Source organism: Taudactylus pleione, unplaced genomic scaffold, assembly GCF_031769625.1.
Source record: "Taudactylus pleione unplaced genomic scaffold, aTauple2 ptg000454l, whole genome shotgun sequence".
Classification (NCBI taxonomy): Eukaryota; Metazoa; Chordata; class Amphibia; order Anura; family Myobatrachidae; genus Taudactylus; species Taudactylus pleione.
This window is the reverse complement of record NW_028284856.1, coordinates 17,230,626-17,258,297: the sequence shown is the minus strand read 5'-3', so window position 1 is coordinate 17,258,297 and position 27,672 is coordinate 17,230,626. Positions and strand designations below refer to the sequence as shown.

Genomic DNA, 27,672 nt, shown 5'->3' with positions numbered 1-27,672 from the left:
AAGTCTTGCGTTCCGACGACCACCCCCCCATCCCCCCGTCACCACCAACAAATGGCACTTCCTGTCAATCGCACACTTCGATGCATAATTATGCCCAGTACACAATTGGCCATTTGCTTGTGTAATCACAGTTGCGATCGGTAATGAATCAGGCCCTAAGACCACTAATATCTTACATGGTCCCTAAACACATGCCTGTTTTGTCTCATAGTTAGGAACATTGGTATTACCAGCAATATTTCAGGGACAGCATCAGTGAGTCCATGATATACCAACCTACCGATGCTGTTTAGAATAACTGTCTGATTTAAAATGGCTGGACTTCTGTCAATGGCCCTTTTCCATGAACTGCTAACACTCCCTTTAATAGCTTATTCACATTAAACATTTATAGTCAGATATTGTAGCAATTGCAAAATCCCATTTATCTATTTAATGTGTTTTGGCTCAAATAATATATTTGGAATTCCATATACTCATAACATACTGGAATGGCAGATTGGTCATTTAAAACTGGACATAACATCTCCTATGTTTACAGGCAAATCCAGAAAACAAAAAGAGAGCTTCAGGCTGTCCTTGGGGAAAAAAATTAGAGGACCCTACTGTGACTCAATAAAAGCTTCAGGTAATGTATAAAGCAGTGAAAAGAGTGTATAAGTCGACCAGTGGAGAAGTTGCCCTTAGCAACCAATCAGCTTCCAAGTAGCATTAATCAAGAGCAGTCTATAAAATTAAAGGTAGGGGCTGGTTGGTTGCTATGGGCAACCACTGGTCCATTTCTCCACTCTTCACTGCTTGATACATCAACCCCTAAGTTTGAAAAAGGTAATGAGGCTGACACTTTACTGGCAAACAGGCAGGGCCGGATTAACAATGGGGCGGGTGGAGCTACAGCTCCAGGCCTCCCATTGAAAATAGGCCCACGCAGATTGCATTGCAGTGCAGGCAAGAAAAAATATTTTTTTTTCTTTCCTGACACTACCAACTAACAGCCCAGGCCACTCACCTAACAGCCGCCAGAACAGCTTAGCTTAGCCCATTCTGACCCCCTCCTCTTGGACGATCCAGCCGGCCAGGCTGAAGCCCCGCCCACCCGCGGCAGCCGAAGCCCCGCCCACACTCGGCAGATGAAGCCCCGCCCACCTTTGGTCCGCCGAAGCCCCGCCCCCTGTTCCTTCCTGCTCTCAACCAATCGCCTAGCTGAAGAGGGAAGGAAGCTCAGCCCAGCTTGTCCGTTTATACAGGTCAGTGTGAACATATTATACATGTATATGTTACATATACATGTGTATCCTCTATATGTACATATACATATGTGTGCATATATATATATATATATATATATACATATATACATATGAATCCAAAGTACAGGGAGAAAGTGCAGCATTCACTGAGTGAAGTATAGTACAAACGCAGGGGAGCCCTGACAAAGTAATCCTTGCACCACCTACAAGGTTACTTGTATATCAGCCCAGCTTGTCCGTTTATACAGGTCAGTGTGAATATATACATGTGTGTACTGTATATGTACATATACATATGTGTGTATATATTTATGTATATATATATATGCATATTATATATAAAAAAATCATTAATAATTGTTTTCCATTAATAATTATTAGTTTTATTAATGTCGTTATTTTCTCTTTTGGGGTTTTATTTGAGTGCGCCATATTATATGTTCACATTTATTTAATATGGTGATTGGGCCATCTGTGTATCTTGGCGCTTAATATCTTTGTCTTATATGTTAGTCTGTTTGCCAAGTTTTTGGTGCCTGTCAGACACTCACACGGTTAAGGTGCGTACACACTACACGATATGCTCCCTGAGCGATATCGTCTAGTGTGTCTCCGGCAGGGTGTGCTCAATGTCGTTCATGACATTGAGCACAGCCGCTGAACGATATCATTAACGATATCGTTCAGCGCCGGGCTCTCTCCCCCATTCCCCAACATGCAGCAACCTGACGACATCGTCAGATTGTGCTGCATGTTCAGGCGATGGACAATGTTGGAAACGACCAGCGGGAGTGCGCATCGCTGGTCGTTTCCGACATAAAAGTGCACGATTTGTGCACGATTACTGAGCGATTGCACGATTACGATGTTGTAATCGTGCAGTCGCTCAGTAATATCGCCCAGTGTGTACCCACCATTAGATCTTGTCTATGTTTACCTATGTTGATTTCTATGGCAACACCTATAACATTTATGTCAACGCCTATAACATTGATGTTCCATTGACTGAAACAAACGTGATGTATGTGAGTCACGTGCTTCTAGCTATTGGTCCTTGTTTGATGGCCGTGATCACATTGCATCGTGTCCGGCCCCCAGGAGACACACTGGCATTGGCCCCTTTGCAGCGTGTTTCTCCCTCTGGGCGGACCTATTATGCCTGACCATGTGTCCGGCTGGTTAGATGGAACTCTCTGTGACATTGATTCCGGGACGCGGCTGCCAGCATGTAGTCTGGCCCCCGGGTGACAGGTGAGATCTATGTATGTTTGTTTGATTTGGCGCCACACTCCCTATTTAACACCATGCTTTGACACTTAAGGGGCCTATCCATTAGGTGACTTAAAAACTGAACGACTAGCGTTCAGTCCTTCAGGTCGCCTAGGTGCGGTGCCCGCACTGAACGGCGTTCACTGAACGTCATTCAGTGCAGGAGACCGACCTCCTATCTGAGAACATTCCGAACCTGACGATCATCGTCAGGTTGACGGGCATGTTCCACAGATAGTCGGCAGGGACCCAGCTTGCACACGCATCGCTGGTCCTTGCCGGCTATCCATTAGATGATTTTCTGAGCGAAGCGACCAAAACCTCCTGGTTTTGGTCGGATTATTCAAAAAGTCTTCTGATGGATAGGCCCATTTACTCTGTGCTCATGATGAAGGTGGTTTGCCACTGAAACGCCTGTCGGGCTCTTGATTGAATATATACATATGGTCACCAGGCACTGATAAGTATAACAGGAATCTACTGCATAGCAGATGTGACGTGCATTTGTGTATAACCCGATTAAGCATGGCTGTGTTTTAATACATTCCATTTTACATGCATTAAGTTAAAGGTGTGCTGGTCTCGTTTTTTGATCCCTTGGGATTGAATATGATATATGCTACAATATGTAACCTCAGCATCCGCTAATTCTATTAAGTGTGTGCGGTTCTTCTTTGTGGATTTTTACACAAATGTGTGTGTGTGTGTGTGTGTGTGTATGTGTATAATATATCTCTCTCTCCCTCTCCCTATATATATATATATATATATATATATATATATATATACACACACATATCTATATATATATATATACACACATTAAATTAGGTGTGTGTGTGTATATACAGTATATATATATATATATATATTTATTTTTATATATAGTGCGTGTATATATTCATATGTGTGTGTATGTATATATATATATATATATATATATGTGTGTATATATATATATATATATATATCATACACACACTGGTAAATAGGGAGGGTACAGGAGCTTGAGGCACAGTTAAGTGGACTGAAGCGGGTGTGGTGTGATATGTCAACATTCATCATGTTGATAGGAGATTGTCAACATGGTCATAGTGTTGAAGTTATTCATGTCAGTGATAGAATGTCGACATATCATCCCTGTTGGCCCAGTGCTGTCTAACCTGCTCCTGACGGCTGCAGTGACTCTAGTGCGGCTTCTGGGTCCCAGCAGTCATGACCTCTGCTGCTCTAGCCTTCCTGTGCGAATTCCCCCCTAACCCTAATGCCTACCCCTACCTTATAGGTCTTTACCTTAACCTCCTCCCCCCCGCAGTCTAAAGGCGTGTATCCTCTAGACGATATGCTCCATGAGCAATATCGTCTAGTGTTTCTCCAACAGTGATGTGCTCAATGTCATTAATGACATTGAGCACCCACACTGAACGATATATTGTTCAGTGACGTCACCCTCTCTCAACCCCGTACTTGCAGAACCTGACGATATCGTCAGGTTGCCCTGTAAGTACGGGCAATGATAGATGTCGTCAGCGAACATGGGGTGCCTAACCACCCCATGTAGCCTAATCCTAACCTCCTCCATCCGTAGCCTAACCCTAACCTTCCCCTAGTGCCTAACCCCTGATGTCGACATTTTCATGTTAACATAATGAATGTTGACATTATGACTGTCAACATATCTCACCACACCTGCTTCGGCCCCCTTAAGTGTGCCTCAAATTCCTGTACCCTCCCAATTTACGTGTATATGTGTGGGTATGGGTATGTGTAAATCTGTTTAAGTTTTCAACGCTTCAGAACTTGTATTTATTCTTACATCAGGATTACTGAGAGGACGAATACAAGTTCTGAATTGTTGATAACTTAAATGGATTTTTAGTGTGTTTTATACAATTCGTCCAGAGTGCCTGCCGCCCATTCGACTGCTACATGGTTCCCTCCCTTCACAGGCAGAGGTAATTAGGAGGGCACCAGACGCCATAGCACTATACTTTGCACAGGAGTGCCGGCCTACACATACACATCGGCGTACCAGGACCGGCTCCGGAGCGCCCTGTGACGGCCCTGTGCCTCTTAAGTGCATGACGTCATGCTGTTGCGCAAAAGTACTGAGGCCGCCGGCACCTGGAAATGCAGCACTGCATTGAGCGTCCTAAGAGAACGCTGCACAGGCTACACCCCTATGTAAACCCCAACCACACTGCACTGGGCATGACCCCACATTACCAGTCACACTGCTACGGCACTTGCCACACCCCTTGCAGCGGCACACAATAGGCCCATCATAAATTTCAGCTCCAGGCCCATGTGTACATTAATCTGGCACTGCAAACAGGGTGAACACCAGGTGAGCCGTGCGGACTATAACTGTTCTTATGATCCAGGTGTTAACAATAAATCTTTCTTTCTAGAATTTTTATTATTCTTTGTACAACTTCCCACTGCAGTCTCCCTCTACTTCCTACCTCCCTATTATTCAACAGTATTTAGAGACCTGTAATCTCGCAAAACTGTTCGCAAACAATCTGTACATTACTGCGGAGGAAGAGACAGAGGTGCTGAAATCACAAGGGTGATGATAACTGCAAAACATTAGATCTGATTTCCCACATAAAGAAAATTAGGTTTCCCTCTATAGTCTTGTTCTTTGATAAAGAGAAGGCATTTGATTGGTTGTTTATGATACAATCCCTGTGCAGTTACAGTTTTCATGGACATTTTAACCTGTACTAACCTCTGTTGCCTAAATAGCCTCAGTGCCCCGACTTTTACATTGAGAAACGGCACTTGGCAGGGTTGCCCATGGTTGTATCGAGTCATAATTACCCCGATATTAAGAGAACCCCAAATGACACTCCATTATCTTTGTGGTACTTAGGGGTGAACAGTGCTAAATTGGAGGCATTTCATCTGCCCCCTCATACTGTGAAACTCTTGACAGTATTGAATTGAATCGAGCCCAATATTTGGTGTGATCACCCTTTGCCTTCAAAACAGCATCAATTCTTTAATTCTTCTAGGTACCCTTGCACACAGTTTTTGAAGGACTCGACAGGCAGGTTGTTTTAAACATCTTGGAGAACTAACCACAGATCTTCTGTGGATGTAGGCTTGCTCAAATCCTTCTGTCTCTTCATGTAATCCCAGACAGACTTGATGATGTTGAGATCTTGGCTCTGTGGGGGCCATATCATCACTTACCAGGACTCCTTATTCTTTTTTACACTGAAGATAGTTCTTAATGACATTTGCTGTATGTTTGGGGTCGTTGTCCGGCATGCACCTGGTTGGTGTCACTTGCATTAATGTTGCTAGCTAGTGGTATTGCTTGTTAGTCAAATCTTATTTCTTTGAGCAGCATTGCTGGGCACATCTATCTCTCTCAATTGTCAGAAGCATCTGCTTTCCTTTATCTGTTTACCATTTGGCATTCCTAGATAGCAAGCCCATGCTGTTTCTCCTTTACTCAGCACACATGTTCTGCATCTTACCGCTGAGTGATGGCAATGTTCAAGAAATATTCTTAAATACTTTGTATCTCTTGGGTGCCCTCTCTCTCTCTCTCTCTCTCTCTCTCTCGTATATTAGAAATGGGCTATCTCGGGCAGTCATTTCCCTGGTATCACTGGAGTTGCACTTTCTAACCTTCTGCTCATCAGAAATCGTGCAGGTGTAAACCTACCTATATTTTGTTACTGTAGTTAAGATATCCCAGTTCTGGATTATATCCCATTTTGTTGTAGGAGTGTTCTTGGCAATGTTTACATATGTTTCATTGCAGGAAGTATGGAGTACAGATTGTGGGTCTAATTACCTGCTTTATTGTGCAGCCAGGGAAGTCTTATGATGACTGTAATCAGCCTATCACCCATGCCATGTAGCCAGGTATTGCTTAGCGATGTTACATCACTGTGGCTGATATAAGTGTTTTTATCTTGGCAATGCCACATACAGTATCTGCTGGAGGCATCAATGTTTGTCCTTATTTACTTTACAATGCATTACAGAGTAATCTCACACTATTCCCAGGCAAACATAATACATTTTTATCAATTTCCCGGCGTAGACATTAAGAAATCATAATTCAGTCATCAATAAGTATACACTAATTTGCCTCTGACAACAAATTCTGCAGATGCCAATAGTACCTGTGACTGTATAAGGCATGTTCTTCTCCAGTACAGGCCATCTCCCAAGAACAGTCTGTATCAGTTTCTCTAGCAATTACAGGTCTATTTACTAATAGAATAAAGCATTTTCCAGATGAAAATGTGCTTCTCCCTATCTACTAAAGCACTCCAGTATCGCTGCAATAGCTATCTCCACAGTGGAGGGGGAAAAGTCTGTTCAAGGACAGTTCTGTCACTACATCCTGAATGAGCAGTAGCAAAGGATATTTATTAGAAGAAAAATGCTTCTTCTCTTTTTTTTAAATATGACCTTCTCCCAGTGCAGCAGCCAACATTTTCTTTTCTATCTGTGCATAGTTAAGGCATGTTAGTGTCCATGACGCACAGGCATTTCTTCATGAGACAGCACGGCCTCTAGACCTATTTGTGGGGCATCCACTTGACTCAAGCTGCATACACACGGTACGATCTGTACCACCAACGACTTGAGATATCTTTCAGTGAAGTCATCCTGCCACATCTATGAACAGGCAAAGTTGACGATATCGTCCAGATTGGCCTGCATGTACGGACAATGATAGATATCGTTATCGTTCATGCGGGAACATGCATCATTGGTTGTGCACTGTATAAAAATGAACGATATGAACGATATATCATTGAACCATATTGTTATCGTTCATAGATATCGTACCGTGTGTACGCACCTTCACACAATCTTCTCCATATCAAAGAGACCTTTATTGTTCCTATTTGCATGGTTATTAGGTATTTCAAAGCTGCAAAAGTTTAGGATCCCAAATCTGTTTTGTGCGTGGGCTAATCCATTAGGAAATATAGCCAAATTGTTTAACAAGTGGGACACAGTTTCTAGCTCTCTCTGGTTTCATGGTTATAAACTGTCACTGCTTAGTATGTGCCCAAATTATCATACACAAGAACATCTTAATTCCATTTTCAAGGGCTATATGGGTCTATTTATTTATCACCGGAAAGCCCCTTAGGGTGTTTTTTTTTTTTGTGGGGGGGCGGGATTTTTTTTTGGTATTTATTAATAGTATTGTCGGTAGTAGCCATGTCCTGCAATATCTTCCACATACAGATACTGTAGCTACAGTTTTGTCCTCATACACTATTGCTGCAGTCATGCCAAACAGCCCTTCTTGGCGCACCGGGCAGCGTGCGACTTGGCTTGTGCCAAACATCTTGTTCACTTTTTTATGCATATTGATTCATTTGATATGCGATACTTCTACATCTCTCTTCTCTGGTACAGACTGAGTGGTGTTTTGCTGCATCTGCGGTGCGAATAAGATTCAAATATAAGGAAAAGGTTGCTATGGTACACCGCTCGGCACAGTTAACTTGCGACAGGTGTATTGATGCTAGGTGTATGATGACACATCAGTACCGCATATTTAACAAAGGACAGCGGTGGTACGTGTATTCAAGTATTTACTTACTGCTGCCAGATTTATTTTTTAGGTAAATCGGTCTAAAAAAGATTTTCTATTGCCACAATTTGATAAATACAGTAGGCCCCTAAGTATAGGCTGTGTATTTCTCCAGTGTTCTAGTAGCTTATGCAGGTTTGCATGTTGTTTTCCCATATAACAATACTTGATAATTGATCACTTCTGTGTTAAGTAGGTCTTTTTTTCATGAACCTTTTTTGGTAATATTTCATGTACGGTATACATATAACTAAAGTATTTACTGTATTCAGAATGGGCTTCAGAGCACTGAAACTGTTTTTTTTCTAAAGCTAGGTACACATTTGTTCAGATTTGTACCCAGCATAAGATCGTATGACATGTCATAAAATATTGGTAGTGTACAGTATAGTGGTTTCTCATAAACCTGGTCTACAAATGTGTCCTCATCAGTGATGGCTCCAGAGGTGGGGCTGTAGCACAGTACAAAATTCAAATAGGGGAGCCACTCCAACTGCCACCCCAAAGGCTGCGAAACATTGCCGGCCGTGACTCACTGGAAGTTGGTGTGGTTCCCCTATTTGAATTTTGGACTGTGCTTCAGTCCCACCTATAGAGCCACCACTGGTCCTCATACACCATATGGAGCAAGATGCCCAGTGCGAGTGAGTCGCTTCGAGAGATTTAGTGTGCCGTCTCTTTCATTAAAATTCTGCATCTTATTTGCATTGCAGACACAGCGAAACACCACTCAAAGTGTACTAGGGATGCCAGGCTGTGACATTAACCACACAGGAATTAGTTTTAAACATGTACGTAGTCGCATATGAAGCACAAACGGGCTTGCCGTGTGTAAAAGCTAAGTACAATACATCATAGCACTTCATATACAGATATACAAATGTTGCACATCAAATTGATCAGTGCAAGCTAGCAAGATTTTTCGATCCCCAGTTGTTTTATGTGTAACTAGAAGTACCTGGCGTTGCCCAGCTTTAAATCTTCAAGTAATTAAGTTAGGCATCCCAGACCAATTCCAACTCCTCTGTGAATTTTTTCATCCAAATATATCCAGTGGAAGGTCCAGAACAGGCTCCCCTGGTCAAAGTTTGCCCAGCGTACACCAACGGGAGGTCCGAGCAGGACCTAATCTTCAAGTCATTAAGTTAAACTTTCCAGACCAATTGCCACCCATCGGTGAAGTTTTCAACCTAATCCATCTAGTGGAAGGCCCAGAACAGACTCCCCGGGACAAAGTTCTGCCCAGCGTACACCAACAGAAGGCCCGACCGGGACCTCAACCACCTAGCATGTCTTCTGGGATAAAATGTGTTTGTTAAAATACATCCATTGGAAGGCTCGAAACAGGCACCCTGGGTCAAAGTTCTTCCCTGTATCACCAACAGGAGGTTCGACCGGGACCCTAACCCCCCTAAAACTTGGCCAGGATCCAAATGGACCACCTCGCATTGGCTTCACCATCCAGAGGAAGACCCAGAACAGGCTCCCCTGGTCAAAGTTCTGCACAGCGTACACTAAAGAGAGGTTCAACCGGAACCTAATCTTCAAGTTATTAATTTGGGCATCCCAGACCAATTGGCAGGCATCCAAGAACAATTGTATATATATATATGTATATTGTAGAATAAAGAAAGCACTCACCAGTCTTCTTAACATAAAAAAGTGAAAAAACATTTTAATAGCTCACATATTGCCACAAGTCCATTTGGTCGACGTTTCGGGCCTCAGTGGACCCTTTGTCAAGACACAGAGACCACAAAGTTGGTCCAAAGCGATTACGCACACAGGCTCTGATTCAGACCCGCTCGCAGGTCTGAAGGGCGTTTTTTTTGTGACCACCCACAGCTTTAGCGAGCGACCAGGTGATGGTCGCCATAGTCGCGATGGTCGCGACCATCTGGGCTTGCGAAGAGACCCTTGTGGTAGGGTCCCGTCTGCCGCAAGCCCCAGTGAGCTTCCGCTAATAGAGCCGGAAGCTCACCACTGACATCACTCGTGATGTCAGTGGGGCCGCCCCTAAACGGCAGGCGTTCCTTCGGGAATGCTTCCGTTTGGCCAGCCACCCCCCCCCCGGTCAAAATAAACAGCCGCCCCTTTTGGATGTGAGCGCCGGAGCGAGTGATTTCTCGCTCGTTCTGGGGCTCGCGCACGCGCAGTGCCCGGCCATTGGTCTGAATCAGGCCCACAGTCTCACTGTGAAGATATGCTAATGATTGCAATCGCAATGCTGTCGCAGCCACATATGAGGACGTCCACTTTACCTTACATACATCTGTAATACTTAGCAAGTCTGCAAAACAATCGTGAACATCGAGTACAATCGGCGCCTCACGCACACTTGCACAAGGTCTGACCTTACTCAGGAATTGCTAACCTCATCGCACACAGTGAAAGCCCAAGCTGCGTATGGCATCGCAGTGAATAATTATGCACGCCCCTGTAACGGCGTTCAAACGCAGTGGCACGCCCGCGTTTCGCCGACTTCCCCCCCGTCACCACCCTTAAGTGATCACTTCCTGCCAATCACTCTGCGATGGTGTGCGTAGTCACTGCTATCGCAACCCGCTCGCGGTTGAGTCTTCACGCACTGCGGTACATATGCATGTGCAGAACGCAACAATCGGCCAATTGCGTGCGTAATCTCAGATGCGATCGGTAATTAATCAGGCACTCTATTCCCAAATCTGAATCAGGCCCTTTGTCCTTAAGTGCTTGTTAATTTGGAATTCTTTTTGTAAGAGCTATATCAATTCTTCTCAGTTAACAATTTGTAATGCCTTCTGTAGCTGGAGAACATCTGGGAGTAGTTTTTCCTGCAAATCCTCATGTTTAGTCCCCCTTAGTATGAAACCTCTAATCATATGGCCTGTGTCTTTGAACATGCAGTCCTATGCAATCAGTGTTAGCTTTGGTAGGCACTCCTCTATTGACTCATCTGACTTCTGATGTATTCCAAAAAACAACTTGTCATAGAAAGTTTTTCAGGAAATGTCATTACTTAAAATCTGCATATTAATGTGTTTGGGTGTGCCATGAATGTCAACACCAGAATGTTGACATGGACGTTATGTCAACATGTGACATGTCGACAGTCACATTGCCAACATGGACATGATGTCAACATTGCCGAAACGTCAACATTGTGAATGTCGACAGTCGGCATGTCAGAATAGCTCTTTAAGCACATTTCAGGTCTAACCCTAACGGCAGCCTAACCCTAATACTAACATGGACTGTCCACACTTTGCCTGTCTACATTCACAATGTCGAAATGATGTTCATGTTGACATTTTCACTATTGACATTTTGTCCATGTCGACATTCTGGTGTCACCACTAATACACTATGGGGTAAATTTACTAAGATTGATCCGAGATTGCTATCTCGGGTGAAAATATAACTTTTTTGCAAATCGGGAATTTACTATCATTAAAGTCGGGTGATTTGTTCATCTTTTGGAGTTGCAATCGGGTGAGTTAATGCCACAAATTTGGCCATTTTTCAATAGAAATGAATTCACCATCGGCTCAAATCAGAAGTACTTTTCATTCATTTCTGCCGAAATCTGCAATTTACCATTATTCGTTTTGCTATATTCGGCCGTTTTACAGCCAAATTGGGGAGTCAATAGAAGTTTCAAATGTACCACCTCCTGATCTGCGAGTTGCCAACAAACATACAAAAATCAGTGTGATTTGTGTATGTTTACTAATGATTTGTGTGTTTTTAGGGTTAATTTTCCGGAAAAAATGACGTTGGGTCCTCCCCCAAAAGGCTAACCAGCCCGGATTGGTCAGCCAGTCCTGGTTCCTAAAATAACGGGGAACAAAACGTGTAGGGTTCCACCATAATTTGAGAACCAGCACCTGGCTGCAGGGCCAGTGCTGGTTTTCAATATAGATGCAAAAAAATGTGTAGGGGTCCCCATATATTTAAAACCAGCACCGGACCCACACCAACCGGGGTGTAATGCCACAGCCAGGAGACCCTATTACCGGGTCATATCAATGCCAAAGCATTCTCACCCCAAGCCAGTCAGGCCAAGCCAGGGATCTCAAATGGGGTCCCCTCTCTCCCGAAACCCCAGGCTTGGTCTGAAGCATGGGGCTCTTCCCCGCACCCCTGGAGCGGTGGGTACGGGGTAATAAAGTGTTAAATAGTATTAAACTATTGTATTTTACAGTGAGACTACAGGTGCCAGCATGCCTGCCCTTTGGCACTTGTGGAGCTACAAGTGCTAGCAGGCGGCTAGCACCCGTACCCCCACTGTAAAATAAATAGTTAAATAAAGACAGTACACACACACCGTATATAGTACAAGTTTATTACATACACCTATCCCATTCACAGATACTTACCTGCTGCCAGATGTTTCTGTCCCCATAGAATCCAATGGAAGTACTTGCAACAAAGATCCTATATTCACCTCCATCCTCGCGTTGGTCTCTATAGCATCCAGGGGGGTCTTTGCAAAACAATAACACGTGGGTTCCAGCCAATGAGCGGCCGCTATATGTGAAGCGGCCTTTGATTGGCTTGTGGGACGTGGGAAATCCTGTGACGTCCAGTCAGCTGGCATTCGCGAAGTATTGGTATATGTGACAACACACATACCAATACTTGTCCGTTTGGTTTCAGGTATTCATGTTATTGTTTTGCAAACACCCCCCTGGATGCTACGGAAACCAGCGCGAGGATGGAGGTGAGCATAGGATCTTTGTTGCAGGTACATCCTTATGGCTTTCTACTTGGAGAAGTGGACAGAAACATCTGGCAGAAGGTAAGTATTTGTGAATGGGATAAGTGTATGTAATAAACTTGTACTATATATGGTATGTGTGTTCTTTCTTTATTTAACTATTTATTTTACAGTGGGGGTACGGGTGCCGGCCACCTGCTGACACTTGTAGTTCCACAAGTGCCAAAGGGCAGGCATGCTGACAACTGTAGTTCCACTGTAAAATACAATAGTTTAATACTTTTTAACACTTTACTAACCCCGTACCCACCTCTTCAAGGGTGCAGGAAAGAGTCTCGGGTTTCAGACCAAGCCTGGGGTTTCGGGAGAGGGGGGACCCCTTTTTTTGGCCTGACCAGCTTGGGGTGAGAATGCTTTGGCCATGGAGACCCCTACACATTCCCCCCCCCTATATTTAAAACCAGCAGTGGCCCTGCAGCCAGGTGCTGGTTCTTAAATTACGGTGGGACCCTACTCGTTTTGTTCCCCATAATTTTAGGAACCAGGACTGACTGACCAATCCAAGGCAGGTTAGCCTTTTTGGGGGGACCCTACGTCAATTTTTTAATCAAAATTAACCCTTGAAATAAAAAATAAAAAACAAGCAGCCTGTACATATTTCACTGATATGTGCAGGCTGCTTGTTCGGGAGAGAAAGCCGGGCAGGGAACTCGGGGCTCCAATACGGACAGGATCGATCAAATACACCATCAAGCAAAACGAACCTGTAAAATCCGGGAGCTTGGTAAATTCCCGATTTTTTAAGGGGAAAAAACGTCTGTTTTTGATCGATCCTATCAGAGTTGAAAAACGGGACCAATCGGGACCAACACGAATCTTAGTAAATTTACCCCTATGACTCGCTTGTGTCACACCCTTGTTCTCTATGCGTATAACCATTTATGTTGCTTTATAACTATCAGAACATATGTATGCAATACGAAAAACAGCTAGTATTTACACTAGTTCCTTTCATCGTGCCCAGTTCTCTGATATGTTTCCTGTAGGCAGGGCCAGTGGAGCTGCAATGCCTTCCTTTGGGATGCCCGGCAACCTGGATTCTGACAGGTGTCGGGATTCCGGCACCAGTATGCTATGTGCCAGCATAGAACGTATCCCCTATAAATGTACTGCACAAAACTTAAGAGGGAGATTTATTAAATCTTGGAGAGAGATAAAGTAGAGAGCGATACCAACCAATCAGCTTCAACTGTCATTTTACAGACAGTGTTAGAAAATTTTTACTTAGGAGCTGATTGGCTGGTACTTCGGGGTCTATTGGCTAAGCCTTGGATGGAGATAAAGTGAATGGAGATAAAGTACCAGCCACTCAGCTCCTATCTGCCGTGTCACAGGCTGTGTTTAAAAAATGACATGAGCTGGTTGGTTGGTACTTTATCTCCGATCACTTTATCTTCATCCAAGGCTTAGTAAATAGACCCCATCTTTCTCTAAGATTTGATCCCCAATTTCTCTCTAAGATTTGATAAATCTTCCCCTAAGGCTACGTGCAAGGCTACATTAAGAAAAGTTTCTAACAAAAGTAAAGGTCAGCTAAATAGATTGGAAAGTAAAAAAACAAAACAAACATACGGTAGTATCTAATCTGATAGTACATAATTTTTACATCTTTTAACTTGCATTGTCATTTTTAACTATTTATGTTCCATATTAGTGCATCTGACATGCACACATGCAGTTGAAAACTTATGCTAATAAAATATATGTTTAATGTTGAAGTGTTTTGCATCAACAAGGCAACTTCCTATTGTCACAGATGGATGTGACAAATGCAGGTTGAATCTATTTGTAAACACAATTCAATCCATATAAACGGTGTATGAATCCTAGTAAATGTGGTTTATATGCATTTTGACGTTTGCTTTAACAGTAAGAAACAGACTCAAATACTGACTCCGGAAGACGGACTGTTGAAAATCCCGACTACGGCTGGTAAGTACCCCATCCCTCCCCCTCTCCCCCCCTAACCCTATCCCTCCCTTGGTGGTGCCTAACCCTAACCTCCCTGGGCTCTAACCCCCCTTCCCGCACCCTAAACCTAACCTTCCCAGGTGGTGCCTAGCTCTAACCTCCCCCCCGGGGGTGCCTAACCCTGATCCCCCCTCCCCGCAGCCTAACCCTAACCCTCCCAAGGGGGTGCCTAACCCTAATCTTCCCTGGGGGTGCATAAAACCTAACCCTCCCCATCCCTGGACTAACACTAAAGGTAATCCAGATACTTACCTTCGGGATGCAGACGCCGGTATCTTGATCATCTTCGGGATGCCAGCGTCGGGATCTTCGTCCTTATCGGAATTCCGGTGTCAGGATATTGACGGCCGGCAACCTGTCTGCCGGTATCCTGACTACATCCCGTAAGAAACTCATTGCAAATAACATTGTGTACAAAGGGCTTGACTCAGAGATGTACGCAAACCCGATGGTTTGCGTACATCTCCGATGGTTCTGGGTAAGTGCAGAATAGGTCCTGCGTGCTCTATCACAGACAGCTGCAGCATGACTGACATGCTTCGACGTTTGGGGGATGCAACAGGGGCTGCTATCGCGACCGTTCACGAAAATGGGGGCTTGTCCTCATTTAGAAGTCGTGCCGAGCCCAGGGTCTGCGTCATTACATGCAGACTTCCTGGACCCGGCTGTCCAGTTCTGTCTGCCAGACTGAGTAAGTCTAAGCTTACGCAGCTACAAACTACCGATGGTCGCAATGGTTGAGATGGTGACCAGAGGCAGTGTCTTCGAATGCTGCACTGGGATCGCAGATGGCAGCAGGAGGTGTCTATTTCCTGTAGACACCTCCTGCTGCCTTTGCATTTTAGTGCTGCTGTGCAATGCTGTCCATCTCTAAATCAGGCCCACAGTCCGTCCTTGCTGACACTGTATGTTTCCCCTCTTGGTGGGAAGGTCCAAATGGCATGTTCAGGGGGCATGGCAATGTATTTACGTCTAGTCACCAAAATTCAGGAGTCACCCTCGTGGATATGTTGGTTAAGTAAGGTAAGTATGACACAGTTCCTAGAGTAACAAACACCAGACTAATACTTACAAGCTGCAGAACATGTGGATGAACAAACATGCTAGTAACAAAACATAATTATAATGAGCTGCATTCATTACAGCTACACCTCTGGCTAACCTTTAGCTTACATACAGTATACAGAAGAAAGCATGTTCTGTGTTGGCAAAGGTTCAAAAATAGATTTTTACAAGAATAGGTAGATGGGATGCTTTCAATAGTTACCTTTCCCTCACACACTGGTGTACTAACCTGCTCACTAAGCCACTAAGCGATAACTAACAGAAAGAGGATCCTAGAAAAGCAGTCTGTGATAAATGTATATAATAAAGCTTTTACTTTTAGTTTAAAGAAGCCAAACAGGTTATACAGAACTTTTTTGTGACAAGCGCGTTATTTGGTAAAAGGCAGATACACACCTGTAGAAGTTGACAACACACTAGTGCAATTATCAGTAAATAAATATTAAAGTATTATGCACTAAGGGGCATATGTATCAAAGCTTGAGGTGAGATAAACTTGTGAAAAATATATATTACCAACCAATCAGCTCCAAACTATCATTTCTTAAACACAGCCTACAAAATATAAGTTAGAAGCTGATTGGTTAGTGATATATATCTCACAATTTTATCTCACCTCAAGCTTTGATACATATGCCCCTGGTCATTGACCCATGATCACCACTAAGAACAACAGACAAAAAAAAAACTATTTTAACAAGTGAAATAGTTAATCCGTGAGTTCAAAATACAGGGGAAATAGAGAGCAGAGAGATAATAAAACATTGTAGTTACCCAAATCTGTACAATGTTGTTAGAGGGAACTCTGCGTAACTGGAACAACTCAATCCCTGCACTGGAGGAAGTACACATGAATCTTGTCAGTAGACTTGCTGGGCCGGACAGTCACAGAAATCATTCTGCTGTATTTACATATCTCCACCTCATAACCAGCCTACTCCTGAGTTACAACACCGTAGGTTTATTATGCACTGCACGGTATCAGTCATAAGCACCACCTACTGATGGATTATGGTATTACATAACTATTATATAGCTACTTGCATATCTATAGCTCAGTGTACAATGTAAAAATGTGAAAAAATTATATAAATGATATTTTATGGATGTCAGATATCTATATTAGATTTAAGTGCTGCAAATAGCACATTATTTACATTTGTCTGGATTTATTGTTCCTATATTTATTATTGAACCAGTAGCAGGTGTCCCTAGAGCAGGGATTACACATATATTAGTAACAATTATGTATACCATGCACAGCATAATCCTCAGCACTTTACAACTGAGGGCAAACAGTAATAATTTAAGACTGTGTTTAAGAGCATTTCCTAAATCTTTAGGAAAATGTAAATGTCAACCTGAAAGCGAGATGATATTTACAGATATATAGGAAATATCCAGACCCTCCAACATGACCCCTCCCATTAGGTACAAAATGCTCCGCTCCTTGACTTCTTTCTTAATTGATGATTGCAGCCACATGTGGTGAAACACTCTTCTCATCAATTAACTAGCTCAACACAGGTGTCTGCGATCATACATTGGGTGGAAGTCCAGGAGCAGAGCATTCTGTACCTGATGGGAGGCGTCATGTTGGAGGGTAGGGGAATATCCCAGATTAATAAATCGAACAATGTTGGTGGTGCATAGGGCTGTAACTAGGGTTGTACGGCCGGTGCCATGGCACAGGGCACCACAGGGCAGGGGGCGCTGTTTGGGTCTGTCAATTTTCTGTTTATTATCATTCTCACTTGTAGCTTCCTCTTCTTTTATCCGCAGCATCTCCTGGCCTCTCCTATCTCTTTCCTGGCCCTGCCCCATAGGGCTATGGCCCTTTTTAGGTGCACATCTTATGTCCCTATTCGAAAAATAGGGATGGGAGGACGCCAATGCTCTTTCTCGCACAGGCAGGGCTGGCCCACCTGTTATGCCGCCTACGCAAGCGCGTAGAGCACCAGCTGGTGGAAGGCGCCGTTAAGCCGCACGGCTGCAATTCATTAACCATACTGGGGATTCACGAATAGAACTAATTAATGTCCGCCCGGTCAGGAATAGATTTACTTAGAAAGATAGATATAGACACAATACTACCAGCGCTACTATATAGATAGAATATAAATGTTTTCACCGTCAAATTGGTTGGTAGTTTGTCACCATAGGAATCTTTAACAGAAGTCTCATCAGAGACGTAGCTCATGTAAAGAAAGCCAGAATATGGACATAGTGAAGTACAGTTTAATATAAATCTCACAATAACAATTCCAATAAATAAAAAAGATTCGGGTATCCCCCAATGTCTGAAGGGCAGTAATTACCGAGTAGATGAAAAGAGCTGACAACGGTCAGTTCTTACTCGCATGTGTGGAATATATCCAGCATAGCTCCCAGGCAACAAGCAGGATACAAGGTCTCCATCTGCCACAAACCGTAATCACTGTCCTCTGGTCGGGTTCCGCGTCTCTGCACCAACGCGTTTCGATCCCTTCCTAGGATCTCTTTCAAGGTGTTAGTCCAATATGGAATATTCCCCCTTTGCTCAATTTCTCCTTTTAAACACAGTCCTGCCAATCGTAGCGGCACTGACACAGCTGGGTCCTATACACAATCAAACTACATGTCCCATGACCACTATCAGCGGTCATGTAGAGATCACATGTTAATTTTCACTTCATTGCCAAAGTGACCAGGACGCGGCTTTCCGAATTCTCTAGTACGGTACGCCACTTCCCGTCTGTTACTATGGTTATTGGATGGAAAGCCGCTACGATTGTAACTGTTGTCAGCTCTTTTCATCTACTCAGTAATTACTGCCTTTCAGACATTGGGGGATACCCAAATCTTTTTTATTTATTGGAATTGTTATTATGAGATTTACAGTCAGGTGCATAAATATTGGGACATTGACAGAATATTCACCACCACAATGGCTTTGAAATGAAACAAACAAGATGTGCTTTAACTGCAGACTTTCAGATTTAATTTGAGGGTAATTACATCCAAATCGGTGAATGGTGTAGGAATTACAACAGTTTCTATACGTGCCTCCCACTTTTTAAGGGGCCAAAAGTAATGGGACTATCAACTCAAAAGCTATTTCATGGACAGGTGTGGGCTATTCCCTCATTATTTCATTATCAATTAAGCAGGTAAAAGGTCTGGAGTTGATTCTAGGTGTTACATTTGCATTTGGAATCAGTTGCTGTCGACTCTCAATATGAGATCCAAAGAGCTGTCACTATCAGTGAAGTAAGCCATCATTAGGCTGAAAAATCAAAACAAACCCATCAGAGAGATAGCAAAAACATTAGGTGTGGCCAAATCAACTGTTTGGAACATTCTTAAAAAGAAAGAACGCACCAGAGAGCTCAGCAACACCAAAAGACTCGGAAGACCATGGAAAACAACTGTGGTGGATGACAGAAGAATTATTTCCCTGGTGAAGAAAAACCCCTTCACAACAGTTGGCCAAATCAAGAACACTCTCCAGGAGGTAGATGTATATGTGTCAAAGTCAACAATCAAGAGAAGACTTCACAAGAGTGAATATAGAGGGCTCACCACAAGATGTAAACCATTGGTGAGCCACAAAAACAGGAAGACCAGATTAGAGTTTGCCAAACAACATCTAAAAAAGCCATTACAGTTCTGGAACAACATCCTATGGACAGATGAGACAAAGATCAACTTGTAACAGAGTGATGGGAAGAGAAGAGTATGGAGAAGGAAAGGAACTGCTCTGATCCAAAACATACCACCTCATCAGTGAAGCATGGTGGTGGTAGTGTCATAGCGTGGGCATGTATGGCTGCCAATGGAACTGGTTCCCTTGTATTTATTGATATTTGACTGCTGACAAAAGTAGCAGAATGAATTCTGAAGTGTTTTGGGTAATATTATATGCTCATATTCAGTCAAATACTTCAGAACTAATTGGACGGCGCTTCACAGTGAAAATGGACAATGACCCGAAGCATACTGCAAAAGCAACCAAAGAGTTTTTTAAGGCTAAAAAGTGGAATGTTATGCAATGGCCAAGTCAATCCCCTGACCTGAATCCGATTGAGCATGCATTTCACTTGATGAAGACAAAACTGAAGGGAAAATGCCCCAAGAACAAGCAGGAACTGAAGACATTTGCGGTAGAGGCCTGGCAGAGCTTCACCAGGAAAACCCAGCGTCTGGTGATGTCTATGCGTTCCAGACTTCAGGCTGTAATTGCCTGCAAAGGATTGGAAACAAAGTATTAAAAAGTGAAAGTTAGATTTAGGATTGTTTAGTTTGTCCCATTACTTTTGGCCCCTTAAAAAGTGGGAGGCACATATAGAAACCGTTCCTGATTTGGATGTAATTACCCTCAAATTAAATCTGAAAGTCTGCAGTTAAAGCACATCTTGTTTGTTTCATTTCAAAGCCATTGTGGTAGTGAATAGAGGCCAAAATATGAAAATTCTGTCAATGTCCCAATATTTATGCACCTGACTGTATATTAAACTGTACTTCACTATGTACATATTTTGGTTTTCTTTACATGAGCTACGTCTGTGATGAGTCTTCTATTAAAGATTCCTATGGTGACAAACTACCAACCAATTTGATGGTGAAAATGTTTATATTCTATCTATATAGTAGTGCTGGTAGTATTGTGTCTATTTTTGTTTGGGCGGTAGGGAGAACCCCCTTGTCTGGACACGTGTTACACTAGCTGACACTATTGCATGCGCACTTACAGTATCCCTGATTTTTTGTTAGGAATAGATTTACTGACCGGGAGGACTATGGCTTGCCTGTAATGCTGTAGCTCCGCCTCCTCTGGCTGCACAATGTGGCGTGATGACGTCACGCCGGCGCCGCCTACCTGCTTGTGCTACAAACGGAAGGGGTCGTCTATCCACTACTCTGTGCCAGTGATGAGGAGCTGCACACGCTCCTACTAGGACGCCCACATATTATTTTGAAGTTATGGTGAGCAGTGATCACTCACCTGTCAGGTTGCCTAAAGGCCCCCATACATCAGAGATGGATTGGAGCAATCGTGCAATTTGCAATCGATTGTGTATAAAAATCTGCAATGTATGGGCTTCACAGATCGCAGATTGCAACCAAAAAGTGATTGGAATTGTTTAATCTGATTGTCCAACATGTTGGATTTCACAGATCGATTGGGGCTGTAGATTGCTAGTGTATGGACATGATCAGCAGATTTGCAGACCGTTTCTAGCAAAATGATGGGCCTTTCAAGATTGCCAGATCTGTGTTTGCTGCAATCGATCTGCAAATCACTGATAAAGATCTGTAGTGTATGGGCGCATGATTGCTCGATTGGGAAATCCTAAGATCGGGCAATAAATCTTCAAATTGTTCAATTGTGGTTTTCAGATTGCTGATGTATGGGGGCCTTTAGAGTCTGGAGGATGGTGCAGCCTTGGGGGAGGAAGGGAGGGGAGGGGGAGGGTGCATTATGTAAAGTGTTTTAGTTTAATTAGTTACTCAGTTTAATGTTTAGTTAAAGGATAATAATTACAAGATATATATATATAGATTTTTTTAAACCTCCCAAATGAGTAGCATATATACTGTGTATATATATATATATCTATATATATAGAACCCGCTCACCCCTAATATATATATATATATATAATATATATATATATATATATATATATATAACACTCACGAAAAGAAGTGGCACTCCCAATCCAACGTTACTTAGAAAAAAATCAGTGCTTTACTGTACAGCACAGTAAAGCACTGAATTTTCTAAGTAACGATGGTCTGGGAGTGCCGCTTCTTTTCGTGAGTGTTTATGTGGAGGGGCTTTTCACCCCAAGGTGGGCACCCCAGCAAGTATCTACAAGGTCAACCATCATGTGAGTGCTGGTAATTTGTTCTACTATATATATATATATAATATATATATATTAGGGGTGTGCACCGGCCACTTTTCGTGTTTTGTGTTTTGGTTTTGGATCTGGATCTTTCTTCGTGTTTTGGATCTGGATTGGTTTTGCCAAAACCACCCTTCCGTGTTTTGGGTTCTGGGTTTTGTGTTTTGGATCTGTATTTTTTTTAAAAAAAGCATAAAAACAGCTAAAATCACAGAATTTGTAGGTTTTTCTGCTCCTATGCTATTATTAACCTCAATAACCTTAATTTCCACTCATTTCCAGTCTATTCTGAACACCTCACACTTCACAATAGTGTTTTTATGTCCAAAAGGTTGCACCGAGGTAGCTGGATGACTATGCTATGCGACACGAGTGGGCGGCACAAACACGTGACCCATCTAGGCGTGACACTGCAGTGGCAGACAGGATGGCAGTTTGAAAAACTAGGCCCCAAACTGTACATAGTGCAAAGAAAAAAAAGAGGTGCAAGATGGAATTGTCCTTGGGCCCTCCCACCCACCCTTATGTTGTATAAACAGGACATGCACACTTTAACAAACCAATCATTTCAGCGCCAGGGTCTTCCACACAACTGTGGCTGAAATGATTGGTTCGTTTGGGCCCCCACAAAACAAGCTGGCAATTAATGTGTCCCTGCACAAACTGGCTCTACGGAGGCAAGATGTCATCCTCATCCTCCTCATCCACCGATTCCTCACCCTCTTCAGTGTGTACATCCTCATCCTCACAAAGTATTAACTCGTCCCCACTTGAATCCACCACCACAGGTCCCTCTGTACGTTCTGGAGGCTGGTCTCCCTGGAAGAGCTGATAATTCATTTTGATGAACATCATCTTCTCCACATTCTGTGGAAGCAACCTCCTACGCCTTTCGCTGACAAGGTTCCCGGCTGCACTAAACACTCTTTCGGAGTACACACTGGAGGGGGGGCAACTCAGGTAAAATAGTGCCAGTTTGTACAGGAGCCTCCAAATTGCCTCTTTTTCCTGCCAGTACAGGTATGGACTGTCTGACATGCCTACTTGGATGCTGTCACCGATGTAATCCTCCACCATTCTGTCAATGGTGACAGTATCATATGCAGTGACAGTAGACATGTCAGAAATTGTTGCCAGGTCCTTCAGTCCGGACCAGATGTCCAAACTTGGTCCTGCCTGCCCTGCATCACCGCCAGCGGGTTGCTTAGGATACCTAAGTTTTTTCCTGGCAGCCCCAGTTGCGGGAGAAAATGAAGAAGGAGCTGTTGACGTGTCATGTTCCGCTTCAGCTGACAGTGTGTTCACCAGCAGGTCTTTGCACCTCTGCAGGCTTGTGTCAGCCGGAAAGAGAGACACCACATAGGCTTTAAACCTAGGATCGAGCACGGTGGCCAAAATGTAGTGGTCTGATTTCAACAGATTGACCACCCTGGAATCCTGGCAAAGCGAATGAAGGGCTTCATCCACAAGTCCCACATGTCGAGCGGAATCGCTCCGTCTTAGCTCCTCCTTCACTTTCTCCAGCTGCTTCTGCAAAAGCCTGATGAGGGGAATGACCTGACTCAAGCTGGCAGTGTCTGAACTGACTTCACGTGTGGCAAGTTCGAAGGGCTGGAGAACCTTGCACAACGCGGAAATCATTCTCCACTGCGCTTGAGTCAGGTGCATACCCCCTCCTTTGCCTATGTCATAGGTGGATGTATAGGCTTGACATGGCCTTTTGCTGCTCCTCCATCCTCTGAAGCATATAGAGGGTTGAGTTCCACCGCGTCACAACCTCTTGCTTCAGGTGATGGCGGGGCAGGTTCAAGAGTGTTTGCTGGCGCTCCAGTCTTTGGCACGCAGTCGCTGAATGGCGAAAGTGACCTGAAATTTTTCGTCTCCTGCACGCCCCTGTCGCTTTTCAGAAAATTCTGCACCACCAAGTTTATTGTGTGAGCAAAACATGGGACGTGCTGGAATTTGCCCAGATGTAATGCCCGCACAATATTGGTGGCGTTGTCAGATATCACAAATCCCCAGGAGAGTCTAAGTGGGGTAAGCCACTGGGCGATGATTTCCCTCAGTTTCTCTAAGAGGTTGTCGGCGGTGTGCCTCTTACTGAAACCGGTGATACACAGCGTAGCCTGCCTTGGAACGAGCTGGCGTTTCTGAGATGCTGCGACTGGTGACGCTGCTGCTGTTGCTGCGTAAGGTGATACATCTACCCAGTGGGCTGTCACAGTCATATAGTCCTTAGTCTGCCCTGTTCCACTTGTCCACATGTCCGTGGTTAAGTGGACATTGGGTACAACGGCATTTTTCAGGACACTGAGGACACTTTTTCTGATGTTTCTGTACAGTCTCGGTATCGCCTGCCTAGTGAAGTGGAATCTAGACGGGATTTGGAACCGGGGACACACTACCTCCAGCAATTGTCTAAATCCCACTGCACTAATGGCGGATACCGGACGCACGTCTAACACCAACATAGCAGTCAAGGCCTCAGTTATACGTTTTGCTTCAGGATGACTGCTGTCGTACTTCATCCTCCTCGCTAAGGACTGTTGGAGGGTCAATTGTTTAGTAAAAGTAGTGGTGTTCCTACTTCCTCTCTGGGATGATGAACGACTTCCAGCAGCAGCAACAGCAGCAGTGGCAGCAGGAGGCGTAGCAATGCAGGATCCTCCGGAGGAATCCGGGATAGGAGAGTCAGTCATGCCAGTGACATGGCCTGCAGGACTACTTCCGATCCTGACTAAGGAGGAAATTGACGAGGAGGGAGTTGACGGTGTGGTTTGCAGGCGCTTGGATACAACAGGACAACGGGATTTAGGTGTCCCTGGACTGCTTACGGTCTTAGCCAAAGTTTCTGAACTTGACAGTAACTTATTATGAACGCGCTGCAGGTGCCGTATAAGGGAGGATGTTCCTAGGTGGTTAACGTCCCTACCCCTACTTATTCCACCTTTACATAAGGTACATATGGCAAGACAGTTGTTGTCCGGATTTGGATAGAAATATTGCCAGACCAAAGAGGTGGAATGTTTGGTCTTCTGCCCAGGCATGACCGTGATGGGCTTTTTCATCCCACGGACAACAACTGTCTCCCCCAGAGCCTGATTTAAACAAACCACATCACCATCAGAATCCTCCTCGCCAACTTCCTCCTCAGCGCCAGCTACACCAGTATCCTCATCCTGTTGTACTTCAACAGTGACATCTTCAATTTGCATATCAGCAAGTGGACTGTGGATGCTCCTTTCAGCACTTGCAGGGGGCGTGCAAATGGTGGAAAGAGCCACCTCTTCCCGTCCAGTGCTGGGAAGGTCAGGCATCGCAACCACCACCACACTTGGACTCTCCTTGGGGATTTGTGATATCTTCAGTTCTTCGCTGTGCTTTTGCCAGCTTAACTCTTTTGATTTTTTTAGTGGGAGGAGGGCTTCCATCGTCATGTGAAGCTGAACCACTAGTCATGAACATACTAGGGATCGACCTTAGCCGTTCCTTGCCACTCCGTGTCGTAAATGGCATATTGGCAAGTTTACGTTTCTCTTCAGCTGATTTAAATGTTTTTTTCAAGGTCATTTTCCTGAACTTTGTCATTTGGGATTGTATGTGCCCTCTATTATGACATTGGGCATCGGCCTTGGCAGACAACGTTGATGGCATGTTATCGTCTATGTCATGACTAGTGGCAGCAGCTTCAGCACTAGGAGGAAGTGGTTCTTGATCTTTCTCTATTTTATTTTTATCGGAGAAAGTTTGGTCCTCCATTTATGTTATATCGATTTGATATATACGTGCGGCTAAACACAGAAAATATTTCTTTATTTTTGCTGGAGAGTAGTGCACTTTGTGGGTTACACCAGCCTTTAAGAAATGAGCCAGCCGGCTCTTTACTTATGGGACACAGGCGCACGCTTGGCGCTGCTCCTTTGTTGATGCACGTGCGGCTACTGCGCACACAATTCACAAACACAGAAAATAATTTTTTTTTTGGTTTGGACTGGAGTGTACTTTGGGGGTTACAGCACCCTTTAACGGTCAAGCCAGCCGGCCCTTTACTTATGACACAGGCGCACGCTTGGCACTACTTTGTTGATGCACGTGCGGCTACTGCGCACACAATTCACAAACACAGAAAATAATTTTTTTTTTGGTTTGGACTGGAGTGTACTTTGGGGGTTACAGCACCCTTTAACGGTCAAGCCAGCCGGCCCTTTACTTATGACACAGGCGCACGCTTGGCACTACTTTGTTGATGCACGTGCGGCTACTGCGCACACAATTCACAAACACAGAAAATAATTTTTTTTTTGGTTTGGACTGGAGTGTACTTTCGGGGGTTACAGCACCCTTTAACGGTCAAGCCAGCCGGCCCTTTACTTATGACACAGGCGCACGCTTGGCACTACTTTGTTGATGCACGTGCGGCTACTGCGCACACAATTCACAAACACAGAAAATAATTTTTTTTGGGGTTTGGACTGGAGTGTACTTTGGGGGTTACAGCACCCTTTAACGGTCAAGCCAGCCGGCCCTTTACTTATGACACAGGCGCACGCTTGGCACTACTTTGTTGATGCACGTGCGGCTACTGCGCACACAATTCACAAACACAGAAAATATTTTTTTTTTGGTTTGGACTGGAGTGTACTTTCAGGGGTTACAGCACCCTTAACGGTCAAGCCAGCCGGCCCTTTACTTATGACACAGGCGCACGCTTGGCACTACTTTGTTGATGCACGTGCTGCTACTGCGCACACAATTCACAAACACAGAAAATAATTTTTTTTTTAGTTTGGACTGGAGTGTACTTTGGGGGTTACAGCACCCTTTAACGGTCAAGCCAGCCGGCCCTTTACTTATGACACAGGCGCACGCTTGGCACTACTTTGTTGATGCACGTGCGGCTACTGCGCACACAATTCACAAACACAGAAAATAATTTTTTTTTTGGTTTGGACTGGAGTGTACTTTGGGGGTTACAGCACCCTTTAACGGTCAAGCCAGCCGGCCCTTTACTTATGACACAGGCGCACGCTTGGCACTACTTTGTTGATGCACGTGCGGCTACTGCGCACACAATTCACAAACACAGAAAATAATTTTTTTTTTGGTTTGGACTGGAGTGTACTTTCGGGGGTTACAGCACCCTTTAACGGTCAAGCCAGCCGGCCCTTTACTTATGACACAGGCGCACGATTGGCACTACTTTGTTGATGCACGTGCTGCTACTGCGCACACAATTCACAAACACAGAAAATAATTTTTTTTTTGGTTTGGACTGGAGTGTACTTTGGGGGTTACAGCACCCTTTAACGGTCAAGCCAGCCGGCCCTTTACTTATGACACAGGCGCACGCTTGGCACTACTTTGTTGATGCACGTGCGGCTACTGCGCACACAATTCACAAACACAGAAAATAATTTTTTTTTGGTTTGGACTGGAGTGTACTTTGGGGGTTACAGCACCCTTTAACGGTCAAGCCAGCCGGCCCTTTACTTATGACACAGGCGCACGCTTGGCACTACTTTGTTGATGCACGTGCGGCTACTGCGCACACAATTCACAAACACAGAAAATAATTTTTTTTTGGTTTGGACTGGAGTGTACTTTCGGGGGTTACAGCACCCTTAACGGTCAAGCCAGCCGGCCCTTTACTTATGACACAGGCGCACGCTTGGCACTACTTTGTTGATGCACGTGCGGCTACTGCGCACACAATTCACAAACACAGAAAATAATTTTTTTTTTAGTTTGGACTGGAGTGTACTTTGGGGGTTACAGCACCCTTTAACGGTCAAGCCAGCCGGCCCTTTACTTATGACACAGGCGCACGCTTGGCACTACTTTGTTGATGCACGTGCGGCTACTGCGCACACAATTCACAAACAC

The 27,672-nt window shown here is 44.2% G+C and overlaps 1 protein-coding gene across 2 annotated transcripts in view; it reads right to left on the bottom strand.

Annotated features, from left to right (window-relative positions):
- The window catches only part of SH2D4A (SH2 domain containing 4A), a 195,893-nt gene extending 179,124 nt beyond the window's left edge, over nt 1-16,769 (bottom strand). For both annotated transcript variants that reach the window (XM_088448273.1, XM_088448274.1), the window contains exon 1: nt 16,673-16,769. The gene's annotated coding sequence lies outside the window, so the exon portion shown is untranslated. The remainder of the gene's footprint in view (nt 1-16,672) is intronic.
- Between the last annotated feature and the right edge of the window lie 10,903 nt (nt 16,770-27,672).